This window comes from Myotis nattereri (assembly GCF_964212035.1).
Source record: "Myotis nattereri genome assembly, chromosome: 1".
Classification (NCBI taxonomy): Eukaryota; Metazoa; Chordata; class Mammalia; order Chiroptera; family Vespertilionidae; genus Myotis; species Myotis nattereri.
The window spans coordinates 24,316,132-24,328,841 of NC_138075.1; positions in this window are offsets into that span (position 1 = coordinate 24,316,132).

The window sequence follows — 12,710 nt, forward strand, 5'->3', positions numbered from 1 at the left end:
AAAGGCCTCTGGGTGTATTTCAGGAACAATAAAGAATAAATCAACAGGGAGAAAAAGCCCTGCAGCAGCTGCTCAGAGACTGAAAAAACGAAAGGAATGTTTGAGCATTTGGCAGAGGTCCTGGATCTTGACCAGGGCCTGAGAAAGGGCCTGACACTAACTAGATGGCTGGGCAAGCGAGGCAGGTGGCTCCCTGTGCCTACTCTGCAGCTCATCTAGGAGGCCCCAGGCAGGGACCCTCCCCCACCCTTGCTGGTTTTTGTGCTTCTTTTTTTTTCTTTAATATATTTTTATTGATTTCAGAGAGGAAGGGAAAGTGGGGGAGAGAGATAGAAGCATCAATGATGAGAGAGAATCATTGATCAGCTGCCTCCTCCACGCCCCACACTGGAGATCGAGCCCGCAGCCTGGGCATGTGCCCTGACTGGGAATCAAAACACAACCTCCTGGTTCACAGGTTGATGTTCAACCACCGAGCCGTGCCGACTGGGCGTTTTTGTGCTTCTTGGTCACCAGCAGGTAAAGGGAAGCCATATTGTTCCCATCTTTTCTGCTCCAAACCAGCAGGATTCCCCCAGCCCCCGGCTATCCGGTAGGTCTTGGTCCTTCTGGAACTGGCCAGGCAGGAGAGCCTGGGCTGATGAAACCACCACACCTAGACCCCCCTCCTCCACCTCCCTACTGAGAAGCACCAGGTCTGAAGGAGTGCTGAGTGTGACTATCCACCCAGGAGGCCCTGACCACAGCTCTCCAAGTCATCAGCCATGTGTCCTTGGACAAGTCGCTACCTATCAGGGCTTCAGTTTCATCAGTTATGAAATAGAAATCTGGACCAGTGATCTAGGGAGTAGGCAGCTAGTATCTGTCTCCCTTACTCAGGATGTGAAATGATCAGCGTTTATTTAGGAATGTAAGTTCTTGAGAAGATACCCATCTGAAAGCCCTATGCAGAGAAGAAGGTTGCTATGGCTGGGGCTGATATTCAATGGTGGGGACCATTGGCACTAGTAGGAACCCAAGCCTGGAGCCGACTTGCTCTGGACTTCAGCGTGCTGGCGGAGGGGGACAGGAGTCTGGGCCCCCTGGGAATTGGAGCATCTGACAGGCAAGAGAGAGTTGGCTTTATTTTTTAAAGCTGCTAGCCAACCATGGGTATGGGGCTGCAGAGTGTTGGAGGGGTGTGGCTTCCTCCGGAGCAGATGTTGAGCCTCCCACATGTTGACGCAGTGGTGGTAATCACCAGTAGCCTCTTCATCTTCAAAGCCACTCTCCTCCCACCTCTCTTACCCACCTTACCTGACCAGTCACACTTGCAGAAAATCATGGAGTTTTTCAGGCTCTCCAGGGAGAAGATGTAGCAGCATCCATCCCAGACAGTGTGGTGTGGCGCCTCAAGCAGGAGGCTGAGCCTGAAGCCCTGAGGAGGAAGTTTCCAGATAGAATTCTGGGTTCCAGTGCTGGCCTTGCCTCTATACTCCTGTGATTTCAAGCAACTGATTTGACCCCTTGGATAGTCAGGTTCCTCATTGAGAAAGGGGAGAGTAGTAATACCTACCTTGCACTGAGGATCAAACAGGATCATGTGTGTAGAGTGCTTGGCACATAGGAGCACCCTCGAGAAGTGTTAGAGGTGGTGAAGGTGGTGAAGAAGAAAGCCTTATTTTGGTGGTGTTGGGATTTCATCTTGGCTTCAAGCCCTGCCCAGTGTCTTGCCAAAGGTGGGGTCTGCCTAAATGGAGACATGAAGCATTGTTATTGGAGTCCTTGATTCTGTGCCCTGCTTGCTCCTGGCTGTGTATCTATCTCCAGGCAAATTTATTTCCTTCTCTGGGCTGCTTTGTGGACGGAGGAATTGGACTAAGTGAACACGGACATCCCTTAATATTTGGAATCTGTTCACTTCCCCACTTGGGCCCTGCTTTGCTGGTTGGCTCTGAAGAGGGATGCAGGCCACCTTTCCCCGTGTGCAGGCTCTTATTCCAGAGTGAGATCCTCCTGACCTGGCAGCTCCCCGCTCACCTCTGCAGTCCCCTCCCCTCAGCACCCTGTGGGCTCTCCCAGTTCCCTGGGGTTTTTATGGATTTCCCTGATCTTGAAGGGAGCCTGTTTCTGGGACTGTGTCTTATGAGGGAGTGTTGTATACTGTGCTCTACTTGGAAATGCCCCCGAGAAAAGCAGCAGCAGGAGGGAGCGTGAGGAAGGGGAGCGTCCACAGCCGGTTTCTGTGGGGTCCTCACGTGTAGCGTTCCTTTTGAGGCCCACATGTATAGATTCGGGATTTTTCTAGAAGGATCATGGAGGGATTTTTCTGGATCTTGCTTCTTCGACTTTCACAGCAGGGTCTCTGTTTCTCTCTCTAAAATGAAGACAATAAGACAGACACCTTGATGGGAAGTTTGGAAGCGTGGGTTAGGGTGTGTCCTGTGCCTGGCCGGGGGGAAGTGCGCTACACATGTTAGCTTCCTTCTTTTAGGAAGGATTTGCCTTTTGGATATTCTGTAGACTGGTTGGGGGAGTGAAATGTTTGCATGTGACCATTTTCCCAAGGAGAAGCAGGGCTGCCTAGCAAGCTGTTACAGCCCCAAGGACCTGTGCCTCCCCAACTTTTTTAATTCTGGGCTCAAACTTGGAGCCAGGCTCAGTGAGTGTGTGCTCAGTGTGGGGATGGGAGAGGCGTTTGCAAAAGCTGGAGGTCTGAGGCCTCCTGGGGCTGTGCAGGTGTGGAGTCCATGGTCTGAGTAAGGAGGGAGTGGCCTTTCTGAGCTGTGAGAACTTGACAGGTTCCTTTTAGCCTTCATTTCCTGCGAATTCCCCAAATTTCCTCCTGTTGATTTCTAATTTTACCTTATTTTGATTGGAGAACATATTTAGTATGATTTCAACCCTTTTAAATTTATTGAGATTTGTTCTGTGGCATAACTTAGGTTATATCCTAGAGAACATTCTATGGCGCTTGAGAAGAATTAGTATTCTGCTGTTGTTGGGCAGAATGTTCTATAGCTATCTCTCAGGGCTAGTGCTTTACAGTGTTCGAGTCTTCTATTTCCTTGTCAATCTCTGTTTAGTTGTTCTGCCCACTATTGAAAGTATAATATTGGAGTCTCCCACCAATTATTGTTGAATGGTCGATTTTTCCTTTTAATTCTGACAGTTTTTTTTACTTTGTGTATTTTGGGGATTCTGCTGTTGGGTGCGTATGCCTTTATCATTGTAATATCCTCTTGACGGATAGACACTTTTATCATTATGAAATTTCCTTCTTTGCCTCTACTAAGAATTCTTGTCTTAAAGTCTAATTTGTCTAATGTTTACAGTCATTTCAGTTCTTTTAATTGCTGTTGGCATGGTGTATATTTTTCCATCCTTTTACTTTCAACCTATGTGTGTCTTTAAATTTAAAGTGTATGTCTCTCTCTTTTTAAAAAATAGATTTTTATTGGTTACAGAGAGGAAGGGAGAGGGAGAGGGAGATAGAAGGAACATCAACGATGAGAGACTATTTGAACGGCCACCTCCTGCACACCCTTCCCTAGGGATTGAGCTCGCAACCGGGGCATGTGCCCTGATGGGGAATCGAACCACGACTTCCTGGTTCATCGGTCGAAGCTCAACTACTGAACCACACCGGCCAGGGGAAGTGTGTGTCTTTTATAAACAGCATATAGTTGGATCGTGGTTTTTTTTAACCCATCATCTCAACTTCTGCCTTTGAATTGGAATGTTTAATATATTTACATTTAAAGTAATTATTGACAAGGTAGGATTTTTGTCTGCCATTCTGCTATTTGATTTCTATCTGTCTATGTCTTTTTTTTTTTTATCATGTTCCTTCTTATATGTATCAAAACTCATACTGAGCAATGAGTTCTGGGTTGCAAAAGAGGCTTTATTTTTAGCACCTGTATTGTCTGTGTCTTTTTGTTTTCCTGTTGCTGGCTTCTTTGTGTTAAATAGATGTTTTTGAGTGTACCATTCCTGACCTGTAAAATGAGACGGAGAAGAGTGGGGGTTCAAGGAGATGCGCTTAGCACAGTGCCTGGCAAACAGTGAGTGCTCCGTGGACATGGGCACTTGGTTGTGCCTCAGGCACTGAAAGAGCCACGGTCCGCCGTAGGGCTGGCTGAGAGCAGAGAACACCCACGGCTCCGTGGGACCCATCATGTTTCCTGGGCAGGCACAGCGCTCTGGCAGGCGGCTCCTCTGGGGAGTGAGGAGCAGTAGGTCCTTGGAAACTGCTTAATGCCAGCTGCTGGTCCTCTGGCCTCTCCCCTGCTCCAACACTGGGGCACCCCCTAGGCTGCTTAGGAAGCCTTGCAGATTTCCCACCTGAGCCACCCTCCCCCCCTCAGCAGACCCATGAACCCATCTCTCAGGTTTGGGAACCACTGCTCAACACAGATGGGCAGCAGGGTATGATAGAGACCTGGTTTGGAGTCAGCAGCTTGGATTCAAATCCTGGCTTCTCACTCCTGAGCTCAGAATGTGACCTGGAATAAGTTAGTTTCCAGAGCCAACCTTTCCTCATTTCTCAGATGGGAATAAATGGTTGCACAGTAAGCATTGAACATGCGGGCAGTGCAGGTGGCTATTTCATATGGCAGTGGCTCATAGCAACGGGGTTTCTTTGATTCCTGGACACAGGCCTTGTCCCCACTTCCCTGGGCTCCTAAGTTCCTCACAGGCAAGAACCAATGAACAGTGGCTCCTGGACAGACACCTGGTTACCTGACAAACAGTCCGCTGCCCTCCCCATTGAGCCACACTGCCTCCGGGCCCTGCTTCTCCCAGCCTTGGTGCAGAAACAGAAGGGAATTGCCTGGCTGGCGTGGCTCAGTGGTTGAGTGTGGACCTATGAACCAGGAAGTCACTGTTGGATTCCCAGTCAGGGCACATGACCGGGTTACGGGCTCCATCCCCGGTGTGGGCGTGCACGGGGCAGCCAATCAATGATTCTCATCATTGAGGTTTCTATTTCTCCCTCTCCCTTCCTCTCTCTGAAATCAATTTTAAAACATATATTTAAAAAATAAACAGAAGGGAATTGAAGAAGCATTATGAGATAGTGGTTAACACTGGGCAAGGGCATGACCATCCAAAAAGACTAAGGAAAGCATGTGCTGGAGGACTGCCTGGAGGAGGTAGGCCTTGAAGGAAGGCAGATTGTCAGAGTGGAGGTAGAGATTCCAGGCAGAGGAAACAGCTCCAGAAAAGGTCCCAAATCAGGAAACCCTTTTTTTTTTAAAAAAATATATTTTATTGATTTTTTACAGAGAGGAAGGGAGAGGGATAGAGAGTTAGAAACATCAATGAGAGAGAAACATAGATCAGCTGCCTCCTGCACACCCCCTACTGGGGATGTGCCCACAACCAAGGTACATGCCCTTAACCGGAATCGAACCTGGGACCCTTCAGTCCACAGGCCGACGCTCTATCCACTGAGCCAAACCGGTTAGGGCAGGAAACTCTCGTTGGGGTGATCTGTTGTGTATGTATCTCCAGCCCCTGCACGGGACACCTTGCATTGTAATCTGTGCTCTGTGCCTCTCCTCCACTCCTCTGTGCAGGTAGGGACTGTGCCTTGTCTCCATGTCTCCCCAGAGCCTAGTGCACAACAAATGCTTGCGGAGTGGATGAAGGGGCCGTGAGCAAACCTCTGGTGCTGCAGAGGCTGTCTGTGTGTTGGGTGTGGGGGACCGTAGGCAGGGTGAGGCCATGTTAAGGGAGACCCCAGTGGTGGTCCCCTCTGTGTTTTGGCCCAGGGCAGAGACCTGCTGGGGAGACAGGCCTTTCCGAAAAGGGAGGGAAGAACTGGAGCAGCCTCCGGTGGGGTGAGCCCTGTAGAGCACAGAGAGGGTTGTGAGGAGACCAAGGGCTCCACCCGGCCCCGTGAGCCCCCCTCTAAAGGTTCAGTCACTGAGGTCCTGGCGGTAGGGACAGTTGCTGTATGTCTTCTGGAGAGAGCCTGACCCTACCAGCTTCCACCCCACCTCCCCTGGGCTCCAGAGCTCTGTTGGGAGGGGTTTTCCTGGGCTGCCTGTGAGCCTCGAGGCTCCGTCCTTCCCTGGCTCTGCCTGGGATTGTGTGTTTTCTCTGCCTCAGCTTCCCCTCGAAGAAATGGGCCTGGTTATCTTGGCTTTTCATGAGCATCCTGGGGATGTTTGCGGGCACTGGAGGAGGGGGATAAGAGAGGTAGCCACTCTGAGAATGCCTCATCAGGCAAAGGTTCCCCTCTCACAGGATCCCTTTAAAAGCACCTCAGTGCTGGCATTTAAAAAGATATATATATATATATATTTTATTGATTTCAGAGAGGTAAGGGAGAGGGAGAGAGAGAAAAAAAACATCAATAATGAGAGAGAATCATTGATTGGCTGCCTCCTACAGGCCCCACACCGGGGATCAAGCCTGCAACACAGGAATATGTCCTGACCGGAATCAAACTGTGATCTCCTGATTCATAGGTTGATGCTCAACCACTGAGCCACGCCGGCCAGGCTAGTGTGGCATTTTTATAATCAAAGCTCAAACAGCAGCCGGCTCGAACCCTGGCTGAGCCTTTTGAGCCTGATCAGCTTGACCCTGAGACCCCTGGGACCTGTGGCTCCCTGGCCCATCTACCTGGCCTCTGCCTTTCAGAGCTGAAGTTCAGTCTGGAGAATGATGATAACCGAAGACTCTCTCTAAACTAGAAGTGGGCAGCTTGTAAGGCCTGCTCTTTCATGCCCCCAGGGGAAGTGACACTTCTAGGAGGCAGGTCCTCCTCTTTGTAGCTGGTGTCTCCTTCCTTATTGGTTTGCAAACCCCATGAGAACAGGATTTGTGTGTCCAGTGGCTGGGAGAAATGGGGTCCTTCAGCCTAGCTGTGAACTCCAGTTACAGGGGGACGTACAGCACTGCAAATGAGGGCACTGTGTCCAGAGGAAGGTCTATCTAGGACAGGGGTGGGGAACGCTCGGCCTGCGAAATCTTTTGGTCTGGCCCTGCCAAGGCATTAGGGTGAGTTAATTAAATGTTTGACCAAATATAGCAGGCTAATTTTTAAGTTGATAATTGTGTATGGCCCTCGAATGATGTTATAAATATCCAAAAGGCCTTTGGCAGAAAAAAAGGTTCTCCACCCCTAATCTAGGGCCTGGGCAGCAACCAAGATGGCAGTTCCAGGCCACATGCCCAGTTTGGCTGTAGCCAAAGGCCTCAGAGTATCTGAGAGAGCTTTTCAAGATGTGAGCCTGGGCTGCAGGGCCAGCTGGGCCGTGCTGGGCTCCCCTAGGAAGGGCTCCTCATCACTGCCCCCCTGGCTTCCTAGCCAGACAGACACCTTGGTGTCCTGAGGCCCAGCCCAGCCATATCAGGACGCACAAGGAGACAGACCCGCAGGCTCATGTCCCTGGCTGTGGTCTCAGCAGAGGAGGAAGCCTCGGGGGAAGAAAAAATGAGGCAGGGGCAGTGACAGGGCTGGCGCTTTTCCAGTTGGCCTGCCTGTGATGCGGGGCAGCAAGTGACAGTCAAGGGGCAGGTAGCTTGTGGACCAGCAATTGGAGAAGGATTTGTGTTTAGCTTAGTTCAGTGGTCGGCAAACTGTAGCTGGCGAGCCACATGCAGCTCTGTGGCCCCTTGAGTGCCGCTCTTCCACAAAATACCACGTGCGGGCGCGCATGTACAGTGCGATGGAAACTTCGTGGCCCATGCGCAGAAGACGGTATTTTGTGGAAGAGCCACACTCAAGGGGCCAAAGAGCCGCATGTGGCCCGCGAGCCACAGTTTGCCGACCACTGGCTTAGTTGATGAGGGCCTGGGGCCTTTGATGGGGTGGGATGGGAAGGGGTGGTGGTTAGGAGGTGGGGCCTTTCCACTTTATCTCAGCGTCAGGGGAACTCTGATCGGGGAGACTAGAAATCAGGGTGGACACGCTGGCTGTGAGTAGTACCTCTGCCCAGGCATGGCTCTGACTCACCTTGGGTGCAGTCTTGAATGAGCATCCCAAGAGGCAGATACAAGCCAAGTTCCAAGAACAGTGTTCTGCAGCTGGCAAGTTACTGGGGACAAGGAAATACCTACCTGGAATGTACTGTGCTGAGGGTTGTGGTAGGCACTGAGGAGGCGTTAGGGGCTCATGGTGCAATTCCCGGCTTATCCTTGGGGTGAGGGGAGATTTTCCATGGGAAGCAGTCTAAGGCCTGAAGGATGAGGAGGACTTGGCCAGATGACAAAGGTGGAAGGTGTTCTAGGCAGAGGCACTGCCTGGTCAACGACCTGGAGACAAAGCAGGAACAGCACGTTGAGACAGGAGCAGCACTGAATGGTGGCTCAGACGTGGCGGGTGAGAGAGGTGGCAGGAGCCCGTCTGCAGGGACTTACGGGCAGGACAGGAAGTTTGGGCTTTGTCCTATGATGTCCTCTTTGGTGCTCAGGGAACTGGCTGCTTAGAGGTTTGGGGCCTTGTTGGGTGCCCTACTTGGGTTAGAGATGCATGAGCTCTGACTCTCCCTCTTCCTAGTGTATGTTGTGGGGTAGGGGTGGCCCCGGTTGTAAGAGCAGGAGCTTGGAACATTAGCTCCAAGGGTCAGGGGGTCCCCACATCAGAGCTGAGCCATTGGCCGCTGGCACCAAGCTGGGCACCTCCTTCCTGGCCTGTGTGACCTTGACCCACAACAGTCTTTTCTCTCAGATGGGCACACTGAATGCCCAGGCATGTAAGTGTCCTTGGTCCCCTGATTGGTCCCATCACCCTGTGGAGAGGGCTCACTGGACTCTCCCAGCTACTGCTGGGCATGCGGCAGGGTTGCTGATGGCACATGGGGAACGGTATGTGTTCATGTTGCCATCCTGGGCGGGCATGGTGGCACCATCAGCACAGGACGCCCAAGGCCTCTCCAGCACCTTCCCTCATGTGTCTGCATAACACATATGCAGGTTCGGCGTTGCTTTCTTTTCTTGGCGCACAGTACTTTCTTCTGCAGAGAGAAACTCCTTCTCGCCATTGATCCTCCTCAAAGCCCCTCAGGTCCCCAGCCTCTGATGACCAGACTCTTACCTCGTCTTCTGCCCAGGGCACCTGTGGGACTGACCAGGGACTGGTTGCAGTAGTGAGGCGCCTGCAGGAAGGGAAGGGTGAATGGAGCCATGACAGACAGTCAGATTGAGAGAGTGGGTTGCCGTGCCTGGGGCCCCATGGTGAATGGGTTTCCTTTTGCTGTGCTCCTGCCTCTGATGTCAGACGGCCTGCAGCTGGTCCTGGGGGTGAGCTGCCTGCAGGAGTTCCTCATTACACCCTCTTTCCTGCAACCTTGGGGAGTTGGCCCACAGGTCGGCAACCTGCAGAAGAGACGGCTTCCTTCCTTTTCCTCACTGTGAGGAAAGCCAGGCTGACTGCCACTGGGGAGAGGAGGAGTGGGGCTAGGCAGAAGAAATGGGAGGAAGTGGCTCAGTCCTGGCCAGAGTTGCAGGCTGTGACGTACCAGTGGGGTAGGAGATGGAAGCCCCACCAGCAGCAACCAGAACTGAGGCGGGGTGGGCTTGCAGGGGCTGGGGAGTCCAGGCCCAGAGGGTGGGCCCGAAGTGGCCCGTGCAGCCTCAGACCTGCCTGCAGGTGGACCTCACACACATGCTGGCCTGTGGTGAGCCCCCGCCTCTTCCCTCCCCTTATGTAGGACTGCGGGTCTCAGCTGGCCTGGGGGAGAATAGAAGAGGTTTACCTGCCAGAGGTTCAGGCAGGGGCAGGGGCTTCCCAGGGACAGTGAGAAGGAATATCTGTGTCCAGAAATCCTTGCTCTGAGATGTTGGGGAGGGAGCTGTGAAAGGAAGGTGTGCAGAGAGGAACCTGGTGTCTTAGTGGCGTGTCTTGGGGATAAGGAACAAGAGCTTCGTCTAAGAGTCAGACACACCAGGGTTCAAGTCCTGGCTCTGCAACATAGTTAATGTGTGATCATTGGCAAGTGACCTAGTCCCTCTGCGCCTCATCTAGCTCACCTGTGAAATGAATGTTAAAGATAATGCTTTGGCTTCATGCTGCTTTATAAAGCTGTTGTGGGAATTAAACACATATTAAAAAAGCACTTAGGATCTGCCTGGTACAAATACATTATTATTATTATTATTATTATTATTATTATTATTATTAACAACTACTACTGCTGCCATTTAGTGCCCTGCTGCCTTCCTCCCCTCCTGCCTCCAGGATTCCCAGGCATCTTCCACACTCCTCTCCATTCCCCAAATAATGACCTTTCTTTTCAGGGGATCCTAGGTCTGGGTGTCCGTGATCAGCACTCTTAGCCCAGCCAGCCAGTGGGGGAGACAGGGAGGCCTCTGCCAAAGCTTCTGGGGGAACTCAGCCTCCCCAGAATTGGCCCCTGGATTTCTTCTGAGCTGCTGGCCCTCCTTGATGTGCAGGGTCAGTGGTGGGAGGCAAACCGGCTGAGCTTAACCCCTCTGGGCCTGACCAAGTAGCTGCAGGTGGTTGGGCCTGGGGAGGTGGGGGCAGGAGCAGCTCTGCCTGGAGCCCCATTCACAGACTCCACTCCCACCTCTCCTGGCCCAGCATGCAGAGCCTGCCATCCTGGACCTGGTGTCTGGGTGCCCTCCCAACGGGCACACGCACACGTGCACCACGTCCCATCTGCCACGTGGGCTCTCCCTTACCCCAGACTGGCGCGTCTCACTAGGTGACAGGGCTGTGTGTGTGTGTGGGGGGGGGGGGGGGGCGGGGTGATGTCTGTGTACTGTTGGTGGAGGAGAGGCCCCAGTTGAGATAAGCGTGTACGCGCCTGAGAGGCTCCCAGCCCCTGGGAGACACGTGGACCTTCCAGCCTGCCCTGGGCAGCTCCCCTCCCCTCCCCTCCCCTCCCCTCGGCTTGAGCACGTTCTTCCTGGTTCTTCCTGCCTCTGTCTTGCTTCTGCAGACTCGTACCTCTAGTTGGTTCCTGCCAGTTGGAGAGGCAGAGCCGGGCTCCTGTAGCCAGGACAGCCCCTTCCTGCAGCTTGGAAATGGCCCCCGGGGTTATTTTCAGTCTGGGGCGAGCCTTTGGTTTCTGCTCCGAATTGGGGTGATTGTCAGGGAATGAGAGTTTAAAGCAAGAGAAAGGGGTTTGTTCAAAAGGTGCTTCCTGTACCCCCCAGCACTCTGCTGGGCCAAGGTGCCTCGGGTGCCCGCCTAGCCGCTCTCCCTCCTCCAGTTTCCACATGTGAAGAAAAGGGGGTGCAAGCGGGGAGAGTCTCCCTCACTTCAGGGCTGAGAGCTGAGGAAGGAAATGGAGGAGGAAGTTCCTCCCCTTCTTGGTGCCGGTGAAAGTGAAAGGCACGCAGGGGCCGGAGTGAGTCACCAGCGCTGGGAGGGAAGGGCTGGGAGCTGCGGAAGCCTGCGCTGGAGTGATAGCACCGGCCTCCCTGGGGCCGGGCATCTTGGGGTGTAGCCGGGGCTTCATACCAGCGCCTGCCCGGTGCCGCCCAGCCCCAGCCCTCCTCTGCTCTCCTGGGAACTCCTGGGCTGCTAACAGCGACCTGCAGCGGCTAGGGGCGAGGGCTGAGGTCAGCCTGGGCTTGCAGATGCATTCCTAGGGCTTCCTTAGCCCCCCTCTCCTCCCCTCCCGGCACGACTGGCTCAGGACCAGAACATTAATTAACCTGGGAAGAAGTGAGTCATGCAGCTCCCACCCTTACCAACTTCCCTCAGGGAAGAAAATATAACCATTTCTGAAGAAAGTCTTTGAAAATACATGCAAGTTATACATGTAAGTTATCACTTACACGTAAGTAATAAAAATACACGTAAGTTATGCTGGTCTTGGTTGTATGTTCTGTAGCAGGATAAATAGAGCAACCTGGTTCTTTTTTCTCTCTTTTTTTAAATCAAGTTAGAAGACAGACAGAAGCGCTTGAGTCACACCATGTCATGAGGGACCTTCCGGACTCGAGGTCCAGCAGTCTGCTCCCTCAGCATCATACCTTTGCTCTTTGGCAGTGGGGGGGGGGGAGCACTGCTGACCAGCTGCTAGGTGGCATCCCGCCTCCAGCCTGCCAGGGCTGCAGAACAGGTTCCTGTGCTAGTTTGGGGAAGACTCTGGCAGCCACCCTCCCACCCAGCAGCACCTCCCAGGGGCGGGGCTAGACAGCACACACCCTTGTGGGGCCTCACCTGCCAGCCCTGGTGCCAAGGACCTGAGCCTAGTCTTGAGGCCTGGACTCCGCAAGGACCTGGTGGGCTCCTGACTCTGGGACGGCACAGTTGGGAATGACCTGTGCTCTCCACTTTCTGTGTCTGAGATGTGCTTGGAGCGTCAGACGAGGCATTGGCTGCACAAATGCTCCTCCTGGCTCTGGAGGGGAGGTCACTGCCTGGACAGGTGGGAGAGGACCAGGCCGGGCTGCCCAGTGGACTGAGGCCTGGGTGACGAGGGGAAGGAACCGGAACACGGCCTTCGTCGCCCCTTTTCCCGGCTTGACCGCCGGAGCTCTGGCTGGATCGCAGCCCCCGTCCCCCGTGGCAGATAGATGCCTTTGTGCAATTCACAAATTACACCACATGCAGCAGGGCCTTAGAGGGCCCTCCGTCGTCCTTGTGCTGACGTCTGGGGCATCGTGGGAGGCTGTGGCTGACACTGTTGCTATGCTTCTGTCTGCAGGCTCCAGGACCCCGCGGAGCGTCATGAACTGGGAAGCGTAGACAAGCTCACGAGTGTCTCGTGAAGAGAGAGGAACCGCCCACAGGCCTT